The sequence below is a fragment of the Nicotiana sylvestris genome, chromosome 9 (genome assembly GCF_000393655.2).
Source record: "Nicotiana sylvestris chromosome 9, ASM39365v2, whole genome shotgun sequence".
NCBI classification, from domain to species: domain Eukaryota; kingdom Viridiplantae; phylum Streptophyta; class Magnoliopsida; order Solanales; family Solanaceae; genus Nicotiana; species Nicotiana sylvestris.
Window position 1 is genome coordinate 60,771,341 of NC_091065.1, and position 15,039 is coordinate 60,786,379.

Below are 15,039 nucleotides of genomic sequence, written 5' to 3' on the forward strand. Positions count from 1 at the left end.
CACTACGGTGCCCATACCGGCAACCGAGCCTTCGTTAGGTGTCTTATTCGAGTAGGATACTACTGGCACACTATGTAAAAAGAGGCCGCGGAGTACGTCAAGAAATGTGAGCAATGCCAAAAATACGCCCCTATGATACACTAGGCAAGAGAACTCATGTATTCCGTCACCTCTCCATGGCTATTTATAAAATGGGGGATGGATATCTTCGCCCCCCCCCCCCAGCAGGGCAAGGTAAGATACTCTTCCTTTTGGTTTTAACTGACTACTTTTCCAAATGGGTGGAAGCAGGTGCTGTCACGACCCGGATTTCCCACCCTCAGGAGTCGTGATGGCGCCTACTCATAGAAGCCAGGCAAGCCACAAAATATAAAAAATTCAATCTCTTTCATTTTTTATCTCTTTTTAATGAATTGAATTAACAGGTGATCAACATTTAAATAATAGCGAAAGATGAAATTAAGCGGAATACTTAGACTAATATAATACCAAAATCAGTACGAAAATGCCAACATGCGTCTCTACCTAGAAACCAGTGTCACAATATCTACGGACTGTCTATGAATACTACATACAAACGTCTGAACAAGGAAATACAGTCTATCTCAGAAACAAGTGAAAACAGAATATATAAATAGATGGAAGAGAACGACGGGCCTGCGGACGCCTGCAGTACTACCTTGGGATCTCTAAGTGGACTGAAGGCTGGCTCCCTAAGTGCTACTGTCCAAATGCTGCTCCGGTGTCTGCACATAGTGCAAAGTGTAGCATCAATACAACCGATCCCAAGTGCTGGTAAGTGTCTGGCCTAACCCCAGCGAGGTAGTGACGAGGCTAGGACCAGACTCCATATAAACCGGTGCAGTTATATAATATTCAACGGAAAATAAACAGGAATAAACAACTTAAATGAGAGGGGGTACATGCTACGGGGAAAATATCAAATCCAGCAGAAACTTAAGAGAAATATGAGAGAACGATTCAAGATCTATAACAAAACAATAATAATATTGTTGCGGCGTGCAACCCAATCCCTTATCATTTAACACTATTGCAGCGTGCAACCCGATCCAATATAATATTTGTTGCGACGTGCAACCTGATCCAATATAACATTATTGCAGCGTGCAACCCGATCCATATATATTAATGTTGCGGCATGCAACCCGATCCATATATAATAATGTTGCGGCGCGCAACCCGTTCCAAATATACAGTCAACAATAATCATAACAATAGTCCCAGCAAGGGATCAATAACGAACTACACTATCCCGGCAAGGGAATCGACAGCATAAATAAATACGTCCCAGTAAGGGAGAAACAACTATAACCAATCTTAATCCAACATCTAACCATTTCAGCTATCACCAATACTCAAACTTAGTAATTCCCACGAAAACAAACTTAATCCTTGATCAATATCGAGAGTCATCAATTAAAGCATCCATAATATCATTTAAGAACACAACAAGTTGCAATTTAAGACTCACAGTCATGCTCGACACCAACGTATAGATACTCGTCACCATGCCTATACGTCATACTCAACAAGAAGCAAATAGCAAATAGGACACAACTCCTAATCCCTCAAGCTAAGGTTAGACCGAACACTTACCTCAAACTTCCACGACCAACTCAAGCCTCAAACACTGCCTTTCCTTTCGAATTCGGCTCCAAATCAATTGTATCTATATATAATCAACTTTATAACATCAATAAACGCTAAACAATCCAATTCCAATGCTTAATTATAGCTTTCTAATCATTCTTCCCAAAAAGTCAAAAATTCACCCCGGGACCGCTTAATCAAAATACGAGGTTCGGACCAAAACCCGATCATTCATTCACCCACGAGTCCGAATATATAATTTGTTTTCAAATCCGACCTCAAAACGAGGTCAAATTCCCAAATAATCAAAAAGTCCTAACTCTACCCAAATCCCTAATTTTCTACCCTTAAGCACATATTTTAGGCCTAAAAATCTAGTGGGTGTTGATAAAAATGGAAGAAAACAAGTTAAAGTTTACTTACCCAAGAGATTATGGTGAAAAAGTTCTTCAAAAATCGCCCAAGAGGTGTGGAGAAGATGAAGTTTGTGAAAAATAATGAAAATCCCATATGGTATTCTGTTTTTGAAACTTAAAATAACTGGGCAAAATTGTTCATCGCATTTGCGAGAGGCTCATCGCGTTTGCGATGAGTCATGCCTGAGAGACCTTCGCGTTCGCGTAAGTGGGCTCGCGTTCGCGGAGAAGAAACTCCCCGAGCCCTCGCTTTCACGTCAAGGTGGTCGCGTTCGCGTAGGGTATAGTACCCCTCCCCCTAGCCAGGCTATAAGCCTTCGCGTTTGCGATACCAGGCCCGCGTTCGCGATGGGAAGACCCGCCAATGCCTCGCGTTCTCGACCTGGGTTACGCATTTGCATAGAAGGAATTTTCCTTCATCACAAATAACACATCGCGTTCGCGAGGGTCCTCCCGCGAACGCGAAGAAGAAAGTATCAGCACACCAGAACAGCTGTTTTCTGAAATTTTTCACAAGTCCTAAACCTTCCGAAACACATCTAAAGATCACCCGAGCCCTCGGGACTCCAAACCAAACATGCCTACTAACTCAAAAATATCATACAAACTTATTCATGCGATCAAATCGCCAAATTATCCCCTTAAACAACGAATTAAACCTCAAAATCAAAAAAAATTCAAAACTTCTTAAAGCATCAAACTTTGCATTTACGGTCCGAATCACGTCAAACAAATTCCGTTTCTTACCAAACTTCACAGAATTATCTTAAATCACATATAAGACCTGTACCGAACGCTGGAACCAAATTACGGGCCCGGTAGCAACATGTTCTAAACAAAATTTATTTCAATTTCCTTTAAACAATTTCAGAAAACAATTTTCTTTAAAAATTAATTTCTCGGGCTTCGGACCTCGGAATTCGATTCCGGGCATACTCCCAAGTCCCATATTTTCCTACGGACCCTCCAGAACTGTCAAATCACGGGTCAGGGTCTGTTTACCCAAAACGTTGACCGAAGTCAGATTAACTCATTTTATAGTCAAAATTTATCATTTTTCATAGATTTTCACATTTAGGCTATCCGGCTACACGCCCGAACTATGCACGCAAATCGAAGTGACGCTAAATGAGGTTTTTAAGGCCTTGGAATACAGAATTCAATTTAAAAGCAAGTGATGACCCAAACCTCTATAACAACCGTTCGTCTTCAAACGGACAGAAGAAGGAAGTACTTGAGTCAGGGAAAAGTTGGGGATAACGGCTCCGCATATCAGACTCGGGCTCTCAGGTCGATGCCTCAGGAGGCTGACCTCTCCACTGAACACAAACAGAAGGAAAACTCTTCGATCTCAACTGACGAACCTACTGGTCTAGAATATCTACCAGCTCCTCCTCATAAGACAAGTACTTGTCCAACTGGACAGTGCTGAAATCTAACACGTGGGATGGATCGCCGTGATACTTCTGAAGCATGGACACATGAAACACTGGACGCACAGCTGATAAGCTCGGTGGCAATGCAAGTCTATAAGCCACCTCTCCCACTCGATCAAGAATCTCAAACGGACCAATGAACCTAGGGCTAAGCTTGCCCTTCTTCCCAAATCTCATCACGCCCTTCATAGGCGACACTCGAAGCAATACCCGCTCACTGACCATGAAAGCCAAATCTCGAACCTTGCGGTTGGCATAACTCTTTTTCCTGGACTGAGCTGTACGAAGCCTATCCTGAATAATCCTGACCTTGTCCAAGGCCTCCTGAACCAGATCCGTACCCAACAACCGATCCTCTCCCGGCTCAAATCATCCAACCGAAGACCGACACCGCCTACCATATAAAGCCTCATAAGAAGCCATCTAAATACTCGACTGGTAGCTGTTGTTGTAGGCAAACTCTGCTAAAGGCAAAAACTGATCCCACGAGCCTCCAAAGTCAATGACACAAGCTCGTAGCATATCTTCCAAAATCTGAATAGTCCGCTCGGACTGGCTGTCCGTCTGAGGATGAAATGTTGTGCTCAACTCAACCCGAGTGCCCAACTCTCGCTGAACTGCTCTCCAGAAGCGTGAGGTAAACTGCGTACCTCGGTCCGAAATGATACACACGGGCACACCATGAAGGCGAACAATCTCCCGGATATAGATCTTAGCTAACCTCTTAGAAGAATATGAGATTGCCACAGGAATGAGATGCGCTGACTTGGTCAGCCTATCAACAATGACCCACACTGTATCGAACTTCCTCCGAGTCTGTGGGAGTCTGACAACGAAATCCATAGTGACCCGCTCCCACTTCCACTCAAGAAGCTCAATCCTCTGAAATAAACCACCAGGCCTCTGATGCTCGTACTTAACCTGCTGACAATTCAAACACCGAGCCACATATGCAATGATATCCTTCTTCATTCTCCGCCACCAATAATGTTGCCGCAAATCCTGATACATATTTGTGGTGCCCAGATGAATAGAGTACTGGGAGCTATGGGCCTCCTCTAAAATCAACTCCCAAAGCCCATCCACATTTGGCACACAAACTCGATCTTGCAATCTCAAAACTCCACCATCATCCAAGATAACCTGCTTGGCACCTCCGTGCTACACCGTGTCTCTAAGGACACACAAATGGGATCATCATACTACCAATCACGGATACGCTACAATAACGAAGAACGAGCGACTGTGCAAGCTAACACACGGCTGGGCACAGAAACATCCAACCTCATGAACTGATTGGCCAAAGTTTGAATATCCAAAGCAAGCGGTCTCTCACTGACCAGAATATAAGCAAGACTACCCATACTGGCTGACTTCCTACTCAAAGCATAGGCCACCACATTGGTCTTTCCCGGATGATATAAGATAGTGATATCATAGTCTTTCAATAACTTCAACCACCTCTTCTGCCTCAAATCTTCAATGCGTGAACAATGGCTGCCAATTCCAAATCATGAACCGGATAGTTCATTTCATGAATCTTCAACTGCCGCAAAGCATAGGCAATGACCTTGCCATCCTGCATCAACACTGCACCAAGTCCAATACGAGATGCATCACAATAGACTGTATAAGGCCCTGAACCTGTGGGCAAAACCAACATCGGTGCCGTAGTCAGGTCTGTCTTGAGCTTCTGAAAGCTCGCCTCACACTCATCCGACCATCTGAACTAGGCACCCTTCTAGGTCAACCTGTTCATCGGGGCTGCGATAGATGAGAACCCCTCCACAAACCGACAATAGTAGCCTGCCAATCCCAAGAAATGGCGAATCTCTGTAGCTGATACTGGTCTAGGCCAGTTCTTGACTGCCTCAATCTTCTTCGGATCAACATGAATACCTTCTGCCGATACAACATGACCTAGGAATGCAACTGAACTCAACCAGAACTCACACTTCGAGAACTTAGCATATAATTGACTATCCCTCAGAGTCTGAAGAACCACTCTGAGACGTCGTTCGTGCTCCTCCCGGTTGCGGGAATATATCAAAATAGCATCAATGAAGACTATCACGAATGAGTTCAAATAAGGCATGAACACTCGGTTCATCAAATCCATAAAAGCTACTGGGGCATTTGTCTACCCGAATGACATCACCAAGAACTCATAATGCTCGCACCGAGTGCGGAAAGTTGTCTTAGGGACATCAGATGCCCTAATCCTCAATTGATAGTAGCCAGATCTCAAACCAATCTTTGAAAATACCTTGGCACCCTGAAGCTGATTAAACAAATCATCAATCCTCGGCAATGGATACTTATTGTTGATTGTAACCTTGTTCTACTGCCGATAGTCAATACATGTTCTCATCGACCCATCCTTCTTCTTAACAAACAACACCGGCGCACCCCAAGGCGAAACACTGGGTATAATGAAACCCTTCTCAAGCAAGTCTTGCAACTGCTCATTCAACTCTTTTAACTCCAGCGGGGCCATACGATACGGCGGTATAGAAATGGGTTGAGTGCCCAGAGCCAAATCAATGAAAAAGTTAATATCCCTGTTGGGTGGCATACCTGACAGGTCTGAAGGGAATACCTCAGGAAACTCACGAACAACGGGCACAGAATCAATAGAAGGAACCTCAGCACTAGAATCACGAACATAGGCCAAATAGGCCAAATACCCGTTCTCGACCATACGTCGAGCCTTCACATAAGAGATAACACTACGGGTAGAATGACTAGGAGTCCCTCTCCACTCTAAATGGGGAAAAACCGGTAAGGCTAAGGTCATAGTCTTGGCATGACAGTCCAAGATAGCATGGTAAGGTGATAACCAGTCCATCCCCAGTATAACATCGAAATCGACCATATCCAGAAGCAACAAATCTACTCGAGTCTCAAAACCCCCAATCACAACTATACAAGAGCGATGGACTCGATCTACCACAATAGAATCACCCACCGGTGTAGACACATAAACAGGAACACTCAATAAATCACTAGGCATGACCAGATACATTGCAAAATAAGATGACACGTACGAGTATGTAGACCCTGGATCAAATAACACTGAAGCATTTCTATCATAAACCAGAACAGTACCTGTGATAATCGCATTTGAAGCCTCAGCCTCGGGCCTGGCTGGAAGAGCATAACATCGGGGCTAGGCCCTACCACCCTGGACTACCTTTCTGGGACGGCCTGCAGCTGGCTGGCCTCCCCCTCTAGCGGTCTGAGCTCCACCTCTAGCACCTCTACCTCCACCTCTAGCACCTCTACCCCCACCTATAGTTGGCTGGGCGGGCTGTAGAATACCTGGTACCTGAAGCATAGCATGGGAAACCTGCTGCTGCGACTGAGTACCCACCAATCTCGGGCAAGCCCTCCTGATATGACCATACTCGCCACACTCATAGCACCCACCTGCGTGCTGCAACTGATGAAACTGAGACTGACTTTGGCAACCTGAATGACCACCCCGAAAACTCTAGAGCGGCGGTGCACTGATAGGAGCTGGTGGTGCACTGTAGGGCTGCTGATCAGAATATTGCATGTGAGAACCACGACTACCTGAAGCACCATGAGAAACCTGAAGTGCTGATTGAAAGGGCCTAGGAGGATGGCCTCTACCATACGAATTCCTACCTCCAGACGAGGCACCACTGAATCTGCCTGAATGACGGGGCCTCTTATCCGACCCATGACTACCTCCCTGCGACAGAACCATCTTCACTCTCCTGGCCATATCGGTCGCCTCCTGGAAGGTAATCTCACTCCCAGCCTCCCTATCTATCTGAAGACGAATCAGCTGAATAAGACCGTCAATAAACCTCTTCACTCTCTCTCTCTCTCTCTCAGTAGGAAGTATGACAAGAACATATCGATCCAAGTTGATGAATCTGGTCTCATATTGGGTAACCGTCATGGAACCTTGCTAGAGATGCTCAAACTGCCTCTAATAGACCTCTCTCTGAGTAATGGGGAAAAACTTCTCCAGAAATAGCTGAGTAAACTGCTCCCAATTCAAGGCTGGTGATCCGGCTGATCTAGCCAAGCAATAATCTCTCCACCAAGTCTTGGCGGATCCAAACAAGAGAAAAGTAGCAAAATCGACCCCATTGATCTCAACTATCCCCATGTTCCTGAGAATCTCATAATAGCTGTCTAGATAATCCTGGGGATCCTCAGTAGATGCACCGCTGAAAGTAGTAGTGACGAACTTGGTGAACCTATCCAGCCTCCATAAAGAATTGGCAGACATAGCTGCTCCACCACCGGTCTGAGCTACCACACCCGGCTGAGCCGCTCCAACTGGCTGAACTGCTGGAGTCTGAATCTGGGGAGCTACCTGCCCCGGAGTGCGAGTAGTAGGAGTCTGGGCTCCTCCTCTAGCCTGAGAGATGGCTGGTGCTACCGGAAGAAAGCCTGCCCGGGTGACATTCTCCATGAGGCCCACTAGACGGACCAGAGCATCCTGAAGAACTAGGGTGGCAATAAACCCCTTAGGGACCTGAGCTGGGCCCACCAGAACTGCTAGGGCCGGAACCTCATCATCAAAGTCAACCTGAGGCTCCGCTACTGGTGCTGCTGCTCAGGGCTGAGCTCTGCCCCTACCCGGCCTCTAGCACGACCTTGGCCTCGCTCTCTACCCCTCGTGGGAGCTGCTGCTGGGGGCTCGCACTGCTGAGCAGTGGATGAGGAAGCGTGTGTTCTCGCCATCTACGAAAAAACAGAGTAGAAATTCAATTAGCATTGAGAAACAAAACCGCACGACAAGAAAGAACAAATGCGAAGTTTTTCCTAACTCTGTAGCCTCTGGAGGATAAATATAGATGTCTCTATACCGATCCCTCAGACTATACTAAACTTGTCCGTGAATTGTGAGACCTATGTAAACTAGAGCTCTCATAACAAGTTGTCACGATCCGGATTTCCCACCCTCGGGAGTCGTGATCGCGCCTACTCGTAGAAGCCAGGCAAGCCACGAAATATAGAAAATTCAATCTCTTTCATTTTTTTATCTCTTTTTAACAAATTGAATTAACAGGTGATCAACATTTAAATAATAGTGAAAGATAAAATTGAGTGGAAGACTTAGACTAATATAATACCAAAATCAGTATAAAAATAACAACATGCGTCTCTACCCAGAAACCAGTGTCACAATATCCATGGACTGTCTATGTATACTACATACAAATGTCTGAACAAGGAAATACAGTCTGTCTCGGAAACAAGTGAAAACAGAACATATAAATAGATGGAAGAGAACGACGGGCATGCGGATGCCTGTAGTACTACCTCGGGATCTTTAAGTGGACTGAAGGCTGACTCCTCAAGTGCTACTGTCCAAATGCTGCTCCAGTGTCTGCACATAGTGCAGAGTGTAGCATCAGCACAACCTACCCCTGTGAGCACGTGATTTTTGCCTCATGAAAATTACTCCAAAATAATTCAAATAAAACAATTTTTGCTTAGTGTGCAATTTTTAGAATTTGTGTGGCGTTTATTAAATATTTGTGTTATGTCCGTAAATGTCTACTTTATTTGCTAAAATGAAAAATAAAATAAAAACACATGTTGCATGCATAATTAGGATTTAATTATGCATTTAAGAGATAATTAAAAGAAAATCACAAAAATATGCATTTACTTTATTTTGGTCCTTTAATTATGTCATTGTGTGATTAATGTTTTGTCTATGTGTTAATAATTGTTAAAAGGTAATTAATATCTTTTGTAAGGGTAATTTTATTTTTATAATTAAAATTAGGAATTTAATAATTAAGGAACAAAATTAGAAAAGGAAAAGAGTTGATTAAAATGAAAAGAAAAACAGACTGGGCCATTTATTTGACAAAAAATTCAGGCCCAAAACAATACATTTTACCCAGCCCAGGTCAGTCAACCCAAAGACCATCAAACGACGTAGTATAGGGCAAATACTACGCCGTTTGATGATGCCCGGTCATTTAAATTACAAATGCAAACCATACGGCGCCGTATGGTTGCAATAGATCGGGGCCGTTCATTATTTCTGATCCAAGGGCTCCCAGGATTTTGACCTAACCCGTGATCCCTACCCGATCCAGTACCCGAGCCAACCCATACCCCAGTTTAATTCAAACGATACCGTTCCTCTCATATCAATTAATCCAGGCCTTTGATCTCGGCTAATCCGACGGCCCTGATCCATCCACCCCAATCCTATATAAACCCACATCCCTACCCCGGCCCCCTAACTAAACACCCCCCTCCTCTCTACTGTTCATCATCCTCTCCGAAAGCACACCCCTAACCCTAGCCGCCCTCATTCCCCATCGCCTGAAACCCGGCGGCAACAACGCCACCGGTCACCACCTTAACACCCTCGACTCCTCATAACCCCCTCTTCACAGATCCGGGGTTAGTTTCCCTCGAATCAGACCACATAGCCTCGAATCTTCGATTGAAGGTTGGTCTGAAAACCCAACCTTCTCCGATGACTTCCTAATTAACACCATAGCACCTCCTAACCTGCATTGTTATGGATCTGGTATTTGTTTGGTTCGAATCACCTCAGAATGCTTCGAATCTTCTTTTGAAGGTTCGAACCAAACATGAGCTCACTCAGATTCGTTCCTAACTAACACCAAATGACCCCTACGCCTCCCTCACCCTTGTGTCATCTTTGGTTCCCTTCGAATCTGCCCAGAAGTGTTCGAATTTAAGATCCAAGAATCAGAAACCCTAAAAATTTCAAAACATGGAATTTGCCCGAATTAAATGAGAGATTGAGGTCTAAGAGACTTTAATCGAGGTATTCTCAATTGAGAATACTTCGAATAAAGTCTGTTCAGCCTCAAAAGGGTCTGAATCCAAGTTGAGTTTGAGTCCGGGTAAAGTAAAAGATTCAGAGGTATTTTCCTATTTCTTTTGTTTCCTACATATGTTGTTGCCTATTTTAGTTGTCTGTGTAATTTTTCATATTTTTGTTTGTTTAATTCTGTGATTCTGTCTCATACCCGCTTACTTGATCAAAGTGTGAATTGTTTCTGTTGGTTATGATTGTTTACAATGTGTGTAATCGACTCGATTAAGTTCGTCGATTAGTTATATTATAAAATTCTGTTTCTGAAAATGCTGATTGAAATAATCTGTTTATAAATTGATTGTTGGCAAATGTTATAGATAGTCAGTTGACTAATACTCGTTAATTAAATCATCTTTGTTTGTAATTCAATAAGATGTTGTGTGTATGTTGATTTCTGAGCATTAAGTTTCAGGCAGTGTCAATATATTGACAATGCTCCTGTGTTTGTTTGATCTTAGTTCAATGTTGAAGTTCAGTTTGAATTGTTATGCTAAATTCAGTGTAATGTTATTATGATGTGGGGTTTGAATTCAAGTTTACAAGGGTTGATTAGATACAACTGTGTTAGGATTTGATTAGATAATGTTAATAGGATTGGTTATAGCTGTTTGAACAGAGTGTAGAATCTGTTCTGATTTTGTATTAAGAACAGTAATTACAGTAGGATTTCAGGGGTGTTTTGGGAATGAAACAGTGAAAGTCATTTGATAATGTTAGTGTGCTGAAAGTGTAATGTTAGTGGTTGTTAATTAATGTAATAATGGGAAACAGGAGGTAATGGGAATGCTGAAAATTAGGAAAAGATCACTTAATGGGATTTAAAGTAGTAAAAGCAGATTTTAATGGGACTTTCTGATTTTTAAAAGAAGAAGGGGGTCCAAGCAGCACTAAAAGGAGAGGGGCAGACCTGTATAAATACAGGGACAGACATTAGGAAAAGGGATCTGATTTTAAAAAGAGAGAAATCTGATTTTAAGAGAGGAGGCTAAGATTTAATACACACAGAAATACATATACACATAGAGAGACAAAGAGAAAATCTGGACAGAAATTAAGAGAGGAAAACACACACAAAAGCAGAAATAGAAATCTAATTCAAGAAAAAGAAAGAAAACAGAAATAAAGAAAGAAAAATCAGAAGCAGGAAAAAACAGATTTCTACAATAGAAGCTAGTGTTAAGGTTGAATTTCTGAGATTGAAATTGTCAGTTTACCTTCTCCCAAGTCTTGAAAAATCAGAAATACTGTGTTTTATCTGTCTGGATTTGTTCAAATCCCATTGTTGAGTTTAAAGTCTGAAATTTCTTAAAGAGTCATTCTACGTTGTGTCTGGGTTCTCGGGTTCTGTATTGTTGCTCAAATCTGTGGAAATACTGGTATTCTGCTGATTTTGTTACTGCTGCTACTGCTGAAATCTACTTCTTCTACCTTCATTTCCAGGTACATATCTGTAAACTCATGTCATGCAAAGCTTTCAACATGACAAATAAATGAAGCTCGAATTGTAATTCTGTCTTCTATTCATTTAAGTTCGTTAGTTTAAATTTCAGCTTTGTTTCGTGTTGGTTGACTAGTAGTGAGTTCGACACGATGGCTATAAGTTAATTATCTTATTTTGAAATTCGTATAAAAGCTTTGTAATAATGTTATCCATTTCGAAATCTCATTAGTATAGTTATATTTGAATTGTCAAAATAGGGAACATGGCAGAAAGTTGGCCATTATTTAAATTTTATGGTATTGTTAGTTAGGTACAGAATAATATGGAAATATCAAGGAAAAATACATTATTAGTCTATTTTGTTAGTTAGTTAGTTGTTGTTTAAAGCTAGATGATGTTGGTTGCATTTTGCTATATCATGGCATAATAATGGTTATGTTTATAATCAATAATTGAAAGATGCATTAGTAAAATCCGCTATGTTCACAACGTCGAAATATGGTGAATAATGTTGTATGCAATATCATTTTATTAAGTCAACAGGTAGATTTGTTCTCTTTCTTAATAGCAAATGGCCTAGGAATTTATACAATGCGAAAGTTAGTGTTTAGCAATAGTTCACATAGATTGAGGATCAAATTGGTTTGATTATATATATATATCCCAAACTCAATCATAAGCAGAATTAACAAAAAATAATCATGCATGTTGGATTAAGAACAAGTGATGTAGAAGGAGATTAGACTTATAAACTGTACCAATTTTAGGAAGATAAAATAGCCTTCACTACAAATAAAATAATGAAAATTCTTCGAAAACATCTCTTCCTTTCATAAAATCAATTTTTTAGTTTCATACGCAATTCACTTTTTGGGTTTACATATATTGTATTTATGAGAAAAATGGTAGTCTTAATCACACTTTGTTTATTTTTACTCCTAAAATTTGAATGGCTCGAAAGAATATAATTCACACGTGAAAATATGATCAGCGATCAACATTTAATAAATTATGAATTCTTTTCAAAGAATTTAAGGGCACCTCAAATGGGGATTTCTCATGATTTTCACATAAAAAATATGGATGTAATAAATAATTTGTGGAAAATCTATACTACCATTAAGAATATTTTGCGTGATTAGGGATGCGTTCGCGTAACCTGATTATATTTCTAAAAGCAATTCGGATTATGCGTTCGCGCAACTTCGAGCGAACATTTTAATAAAAAAGGGGTTTCTCCGAGGATGTTAAGACAATTTCATATAACCCGAGATGTGCAGTTCACTGTTTAAATACAAGGGTGACGATGTTCTTAATTTTATTTTAAATTTCAAACGTATGATATTTTAATAAAAAAATATAACATAATCAACATTATTGTGTACACGTACGCGTGACACGATTCCTCACGTTAAAAATATATAATATACAATAACGAATATACGTACGCGTGATTCGATTCGAAGAAGGGTCTTTAATTATAAACAATCTAAACAGAAGCGGTAACAAAATCATGCAATAAAAATGTATTTAGTAAAATCGAGATAATTAAGCCAAGAATAAAAACAGTTGAGCGACCGTGCTAGAACCACGGAATTCGGAAATACCTAACACCTTCTTCCGGATTAACAGAATTCCTTACTCAGGATTTCTGGTTCGCAGAATAACAAACAGAGTCATATTCTCCTCGATTCGGGGATTAAAATCGGTGACTTGGGACGCCTTAAAATTCCCAGGTGGCGCCTCTGAAACAAATAAACAAATCCCGTTTCGACTGTCCTTTAATTGGAGAAAACTCCCTTGTCCCCTCGCGGGGGCGGAAAAAGGAGGTGTGACAAATACCATTAAGAATATTTTGCGTGATTAGGGATGCGTTCGCGTAACCTGATTATATTTTTAAAAGCAATTCGGATTATGCGTTCGCGCAATTTCGAGCAAATTTTTAATAAAAAGGGGTTCTCCGAGGATGTTAAAATAATTTCATATAACCCGAAATGCGTCGTTCACTGTTTAATTATACAAGAGCGATGAACGTTCTTAATTTTATTTTAAGCACAATTGCAAACATAAGCCTTTTTTTTACAATAAAATGTATAAAAAATAATATCATCAATATTATTGTGTACACGTACGCGTAACACGATTCCTCACGTTAAAAAAGATATAATATATAATACGAATATACGTACGCGTGATTCGATTCAAAGAAAATCTTTAACTAAAAACAATCTAAATAAAAGCGGTAATAAAATCGAGCAACAAGAAAAATGTATTTAGTAAATCAAGATAATTAAGCCAAATATAAAAATGGTTAAGCGACCGTGCTAGAACCACGGAATTCGGGAATGCCTAACACCTTCTCCCGATTTAACAGAATTCCTTACTCAGGATTTCTGGTTAGCAGAATAACAAACAGAGTCATATTCTCCTCGATTCAGGGATTAAAACCGGTGACTTGGTATGCCTTAAAATTCCCAGGTGGCGACTCTGAAACAAATAAACAATCCCGTTTCGACTGTCCTTTAATTGGAGAAAACTCCCCCTACACCCCCGCGGGCGCGGAAAAAGGAGTTGCGACAGCTCTGGCGACTTTGCTGGGGACAAAAGTTCTGTGAAAACTGCAACCCAGAACCATTGGTTCAGGGTTTAAGAATTCGAGCTTAAAATAACTGTTATAGTTAGCTTTATTTATTATCGGATGTTTACATGATATATGCCTAATGTGCTAAATGATGTTTTACCGCTTTAATATTATTTGAATTGTGAATATATACAATTGTTACGAAACCCCCTTCTTTCTGAGTCTTCTGAATTTATGGTGCACACGTGCGCGTGGCCCACCCTTCTGTTAAAGTCATACCAAATAAGACGAAGTTGGGACAAGTAACTAGGCCGTGTAGACTTTCGTGCTCCCGGTACGTTGCCCCCACTTCGGCTCAAACTGTCCGTTTGGGTGAGCCAGGTTTAGAACAATATGCCTCAGGTTTTTCACCTAGAATAACTCAGCCATGTACCGGATCCCTAGTAGGAACGTCTATTTGCATCATGTACATTTGGCCTTGGAGACTCAACACAGGGGTTGGGTCTGTCTAGGACAGGTGAACCCGAAATAAAAAGACCATCCTGATGCATCCTACTTGCTACCTGTGCATTCATTTGCCTCGGATTTGCTTGTTGACCAGCTTAATTGAAAATATTTTGAGAGCCGAGGAATAAAATGGGTTATTTTAGAAAATTCCCAAAAATAGTTTTAAGTCTTGAAAAAAAGAAAAGAAG